Source organism: Mustela nigripes, chromosome 4 (assembly GCF_022355385.1).
Source record: "Mustela nigripes isolate SB6536 chromosome 4, MUSNIG.SB6536, whole genome shotgun sequence".
Classification (NCBI taxonomy): domain Eukaryota; kingdom Metazoa; phylum Chordata; class Mammalia; order Carnivora; family Mustelidae; genus Mustela; species Mustela nigripes.
In genome coordinates this window covers 162,698,501-162,705,442 of record NC_081560.1, presented here as the reverse complement: position 1 = coordinate 162,705,442, position 6,942 = coordinate 162,698,501, and the positions used below count along the sequence as shown (strand labels likewise).

The 6,942-nt window shown below is 39.9% G+C and overlaps 1 protein-coding gene across 1 annotated transcript in view; it reads left to right on the top strand.

The window, feature by feature from the left end:
• Positions 1 to 6,942, top strand: part of HPSE2 (heparanase 2 (inactive)) — a 674,134-nt gene that overhangs the window by 621,158 nt on the left and 46,034 nt on the right. The window lies entirely within an intron of this gene.

Here is a 6,942-nt window from a genome sequence, read left to right as displayed (position 1 = left end):
TTCAGCATCTATTGAGAGTATCATATGGTTCTTGTTCTTTCTTTTATTGATGTGTTGTATCACATTGACTGATTTGCGGATGTTGAACTAACCTTGCAGCCCTGGAATAAATCCCACTTGGTCGTGGTGAATAATCCTTTTAATGTACTCTTGGATCCTATTGGCTATTATTTTGGTGAGAATTTTCGCATCTGTGTTCATCAAGGATATTGGTCTGTAATTCTCTTTTTTGATGGGATCCTTGTCTGGTTTTGGGATCAAGGTAAGGCTGGCCTCATAAATGAGTTTGGAAGTTTTCCTTCCATTTCTATTTTTTGGAAGAGTTTCAGAAGAATAGGAATTAATTCTTCTTTAAATGTTTGGTAGAATTCCCCTGGGATGTTGTCTGGCCCTGAGCTCTTGTTTGTTGGGAGATTTTTGATGACTGCTTCAATCTTCTTACTGGTTATGGGTTTTTCAGGCTTTCTGTTTCTTCCTGGTTCAGTTGTGATAGTTGATCTGTCTCTAGAAATGCATCTATTTCTTCCAGATTGTTAAATTTGCTGGCGTATATTTGCTCATAATATGTTCTTATAATTGTTTGTATTTCTTTGGTTTTGGTTGTGATCTCTCCTCTTTCATTCATGATTTTATTTATTTGGGTCCTTCCTCTTTTCTTTTTGATAAGTCTGGCCAGGGGTTTATCAATATTATTAATCCTTCAAAGAACCAGCTCTATTGTTCTTTTGGGTTTTTTGTTTGTTTGTTTGTTTTCTATTTCATTGATTTCTGCTCTGATCTCTTTTCCTGCTGGATTTAGGCTTTCTCTGCTGTTCTTTCTCCAGCTCTTTAGGTGTAGGGTTAGGTTGTGTATTTGAGACCTTTCTTGTTTCTTGAGAAAGGCTTGTATCACTATATATTTTCCTCTCAGGACTGTTTTTGCTGTGTCCCACAGATTTTGAACAGTTGTGTTTTCATTATCATTTGTTTCCATGATTTTTTTTCAATTCTTCTTTAATTTCCTGGTTGACCCATTCATTTTTTAGAAGGATGCTGTTTAGTCTCCATGTATTTGGGTTCTTTCCAAATTTCCTCTTGTGATTGAGTTCTAGCTTCAGAGCATTGTGGTCTGAAAATATGCAGGAAATGATCTCAATCTTTTGATACTGGTTGAGACCTGATTTATGACCCATGATATGGTCTATTCTGGAGAATGTTCCATGTGCACTAGAGAAGAATGTGTATTCTGTTATATTGGGATGGAATGTCCTGAATATATCTGTAATGTCCATCTGATCCAGTGTGTCATTTAAGGCCTTTATTTCCTTGTTGACCTTTTGCTTAGATGATCTGTCCATTTCAGTGAGGGGAGTGTTAAAGTCCCCTACTATTATTGTATTATTCTTGATGTATTTCTTTGATTTTGTTATTAATTGGTTTATATAGTTGGCTGCTCCCATGTTAGGGGCATAGATATTTAAAATTGTTAGGTCTTCTTGTTGGACAGACCCTTTGAGTATGATATAATATCCTTCCTCATCTCTTATTATAGTCTTTGGCTTAAGATCTAATTGAGCCGATATGAGGATTGCCACCCCAGCTTTCTTTTGACGTCCATTAGCACGGTAAATTGTTTTCCACCCCCTCATTTTAAATCTGGAGGTGTCTTTGGGTCTAAAATGAGTTTCTTGTAGACAGCATATTGATGGGTTTTGTTTTTTATCCATTCTTATACCCTTTTGATTGGGGCATTTAGCCCATTTACATTCAGGGTAACTATTGAGAGATATGAATTTAGTGCCATTGTATGGCACTCCTGTAAGGTGACTATTACAGTGTATTGTCTCTGTTGCTTTCTGATCTATTACTTTTAGTGTCTCTCTTTGCTTAGATGACCCCTTTCAATATTTCCTGTAGAGCTAGTTTAGTGTTTACAAATTCTTTTAGTTTTTGTTTTTCCTGGAAGCTTTTTATCTCTCCTATTTTCAGTTACAGCCTAGCTGGATATAGTATTCTTGGCTGCATGTTTTTCTCGCTTAGTGCTCTGAATATATCATGCCAGTTCTTTCTGGCCTGCCAGGTCTCTGTGGATAAGTCTCCTGCCAATCTAATATTTTTACCATTGTATGTTACAGACTTCTTGTCCCGGATTGCTTTCAGGATTTTCTCTTTGTTACTAAGACGTATACATTTTACTATTAGATAATGGGTTGTGAATCTATTCTTATTGAAATTGAAGGAGGTTCTCTGTGTCTCCTGGATATTGATGCTGGTTCCCTTTGCCTTATTAGGGAAATTCTGTCCAATATACCTTCTGCTCCCCTCTCTCTTTCTTCTTCTTCCGGAATCTCAATTATTCTAATGTTGTTTTGTCTTATGGTATCACTTATCTCTCAAATTCTCCCTTTGTGGTCCAGTAATTGTTTGTCTCTCTTTTGCTCAGCTTCTTTGTTTTCTGTCATTTGGTCTTCTATATCACTAATTCTTTCTTCTGCCTCATTTATCCTAGCAGTAAGAGCCTCCATTTTTAAAAAAAATTTTTTTAATTTATTTTCAGCATAACAGTATTCCTTGTTTTTGCACCACACCCAGTGCTCCATGCAATCCGTGCCCTCTCCAATACCCACCACCTGGTTCCCCCAACCTCCCACCCCTTACCACTTCAAAACCCCCAGATTGTTTCTCATAGTCCATAGTCTCTCATGGTTCACCTCCCTTTCCAATTTCCCTCAAATCTCTTCTTCTCTCCATTTCCCCTTGTCCTCCATGCTATTTGTTATGCTCCACAAATAAGTGAAACCATATGATAATTGACTCTCTCTGCTTGACTTTTTTCACTCAGCATAATCTCTTCCAGTCCTGTCCATGTTGCTACAAAAGTTGGGTATTCATCCTTTCTGATGGAGGCATAATACTCCATAGTGTATATGGACCACATCTTCCTTATCCATTCGTCCGCTGAAGGGCATCTTGGTTCTTTCCACAGTTTGGCAACTGTGGCCATTGCTGCTATAAACATTGGGGTACAGATGGCCCTTCTTTTCACATCTGTATCTTTGGGGTAAATAAGAGCCTCCATTTTTTATTGCACCTCATTAATAGCTTTTTTGATTTCAAGACGGTTAGATTTTAGTTCTTTTATTTCTCCAGAAAGGGCTTTTATTTCTCCAGAGAGCGTTTCTCTAATATCTTCCATGCCTTTTTCAAGCCCGTCTAGCACCTTGAGAATCATCATTCTGAACTCTAAATCTGACATATTACCAATATCCATATCGATTAGGTCCCTAGCCTTCATACTGCCTCTTGTTCTTTTTTTTTTTTTTTTTTCCTGTGGTGAGTTTTTCTGCCTTGTCATTTTATCCAGATAAGAATATTTGAAGGAGTGAATAAAACACTAAAGGTGTGGCAAAGACCCCAGGAAAATGTGCTTTAACCAAATCAGAAGAGAATCCAAATCGTGGGAGGAAGAAAGGAGGTAAAAAGAAGTTCAGTAATAAAAATTAGAAAAAGAAAAAATATAAAAAAGAAAATATATATATTAGGCTGGTGAATAGAACAGGGTCACTGACTAAATTTTGGGAGTATTTTGATCTCTTAGAAGAAACTACCTCCCAAAATTTTAAAAAATGAAAAAATATATAAGGGTAAACATGATGAAGGGATGGAATATGACTATAAAAATGAAAGTTTTTTTTTTAATTTCTATAAAAGGAGTTGATAAGATAAGTTGGTTGGGAGAATAAAGAAAAAGAGAGTGGAGAGAATTTTCCCAGGCTGGAGACTAGAACAAAGCCCTGTGCTAGATGTAGGGTATATTTTGATCTATTAGAAGAAATTGTAACTCAAATTTTTTAGACGAAAAAATCCTATGTGTATAAAAAAAAATAAAGTTAGACAACTTCATAAAATATGACTATAATAATGAAGGTTCAAAAAAGATTTTTTTGTGAAAGGTATTGTTAAGATAAACTAGTTTAAAAATGTTAAAAAAGGAAAGAGTAAAAGTTAAAAAAAGTTTAGCATAAGAAAAAAAAATTAAAAAAAAAACTAATTAACTTTGCAAGACTAAAGAATCATGGGGAGAAAGCCATGAATTCCATGCTTTGCTTTCTCCTCCTCTGGATTCCGCTGTTCTCCTTGGTAAGTGAACTTGGTCTTGGCTGGATGTTCTTGCTGATCTTCTGGGGGAAGGGCCTGTTGTAGTGATTCTCAAGTGTCTTTGCCTGAGGCGGAATTGCACTGCCCTTACCAGGAGCCAGGCTAAGTAATCCGCTCAAGTTCTTTTTGGGGAGCTTTTGTTCCCTGAACGCTTTCTGTAGAGTTTCAGAGGACGGGAATGAAAATGGCAGTCTCCCAATCTCCAGCCTGGAGGACCGGAGAACTTGGGGCCCCACTCTTCAGTGCACCCTCGGAGAAAAGTGCTCAATCACTCCCATCTCCATGGCCTCCAGTTGCACTCTGAGCTCACCCAACTTAAAACCAAGTGTCTCTGTCTCTGGCACACAGCCCTGCCTGGAGTCTCCAAACCCTGCAAAGTCCTGCACTCTTTGAAGGGGTGTCTCCCTGGATCTTGTGGGGTCCCTGCTCACAGAGCAGTAGTCTGTGCCATGGATCACAATTTAAGGTAACCCCAAGTTGAGAGCTCACTCCTTCCCCACTCTAATACCTGCGAGCTCTGTGACACTCAGACACTCCTGATCTTTCTGTGACCCCATGGGACCTGAGACCACACTGTCCCCGCATGGGCTTCAACCCAGCTTAGCCTCTGGAGCTATGTCCCTCAGTGGAGCAGACTTTCAAAAGTTCTGATTTTGTGCTCCGTTGCTCCACGACTTGCTAGGAGCTGGCACAGCCCCCTGTGGTCTATCTTCCTGTCGCTTTGGATTCACTTCTCCGCCGGTCCTACCTTTCAGAAAGTCATTGATTTTCTGTTTCTAGAGTTGCTGATCTTCTTCTGCTCAATCTCCTGTTGGATTTGTAAGTGTTCAGAATGGTTTGATAAGCTATCTAGCTGATCTCATGCTACCTGATGTCATCTCAGCCTGCTACTTCTCTGCCATCTTGACTCCTCTCCTGGAAGGAAAGTTCTTAAATGATCCTTAACAAGCTACTAGACATCCTTACATACCAGCATCATTCATAAAATGTAAGGTTAATGGGATGCTACATACTTCCACACCGCACACATAAAAAAGAAAGATGAGTGTGTCCACATTATATTTATGAGATAGCCTATGAAGTTTAGGGATACACCAATGCTTTCCACTTGCTACAATCTAGGTCCGTGCTTTGCCAAATGGGGGAAGGTGATTTGAACCCTGTGGGGAGATTTGGCAATATCTGGAAGCATATTTGTTTGTCACAACTGGAGGAAGGGGGTGCTGCTGGCATCCAGTAGTTCCAGGCTTGGGATGCTACTAAATCTCCTACACAATGCAGGGCAGCCTATCCCAAGAGAATGACCAGGCCCAAGCTACCACTAGTGCAAAGGCTGGATGATCATGCTCTCAGGTTTAGGGTCAGGGGAAATGGTATAATTCCTGCCAGGCCTCTAGAATCTTGCAGAATAGATTATTCCTAATACATTCCCTGCATCTTGGATAAAAAGTAACTGACTAGAACTAGCTCATACTCTGTTTTTTTTTTCCTTTACTTGCACATTCTGCCACACTCATAATACTTCTAACCCCAGGCAGGTGTGGGTTGTTTTCCCCCCACCCCCTCATACCAATCAGTTGTTCGACACCATCTCAGTGTCCTACAGTTCAGTTTAGTTCTGAAACTGTCTACCTGGAGTAGCATCGGGTCCCACCACGGCTCAGTCCCACAGGACTGCCCCCACCTTGGACACCAGTCACAAATTCCAGGCTGTCCCTTGTACTTCCCTTGTACCAACAACCTGTTATATATAAGTCAGGGTTCCCATGACTCCTCCTTCAGGTCTGATAATTGGCTAGAACAGCTCACAGAACTCAGGAAATACTTACTTAGGTTCACTCATTTATTATGTAATAAAGAATATGATAAAGGATACAGATGAACAGCCAGATGAAAAGATATGTAGGGTGAAGTTCAGAAGTGTCCTGAGCATAGGAACGGTGTCCCTGGAGTATACTACCCTCCTGGCACATGGCTATGTTTACCAACCCAGAAGCAATCCAAACCCTGTGCTTTGGGGATATTTATGGAGTCGACATTGTGTAGGTATGAGCAATTATTAACCCAATTACCAGCCCTCCTCTCCTTTCTAGAGAATGGGTGAGGGGATGCTGAAAGTTTTAAGCTCCTAATCATGCTTTATCTTTCTGGGGGCCAGACCCCACCCAGGGCCCCAACAAGAGTAGCTTCATTAGAACAAATAGATGCTCCTATCACCCAGGAAATGACAAGGGACTTAGGAGCTCTGTGTCAGGAAATGTGGTCAAAGACCAAATATTAGCAGAAAACAAGGGTAGAGATAAATACATGTATATGTATTTTTTTAATAGAATCTCTCAGAGAATCAGGGAGAACCCAGTGAATTTAGGAAACTTAACAATCCCACTGAAAATCAGGAGAGTTCTTATCACTTACTTTTCTGTTTGCTGGATCCCAACTTAAAATTGACATTTTGGCAGCCTGCAACTTTCCTCATCAGTGCAACACTCAATTGATTATCACATTTGCCCCGGGTTAGTTCTTTATACTCCTGGAATATTTTTCACATCTATGTTCAAGCCCTGTGCAAGCTCTTCTAGTGCAGGGAGAGGAGTACTGGCATTGGTGGCCACTCCAGGTAAGGAGAAGTGTGTTTTCCTCTTGCCTTGCCCAGTACCTAATTTAGCCAGTGAAATGTGGCTGCTAGTTTTCTAATTCTCACAGAAGCACTCAGAGGAGGAGAAAAGATGGGATTGATTTTTATCTCTACTCTGACTCTGAATTTTAAAGGGAGCTTCACAGTGAAATCTCTAATCAGTAAGGTAA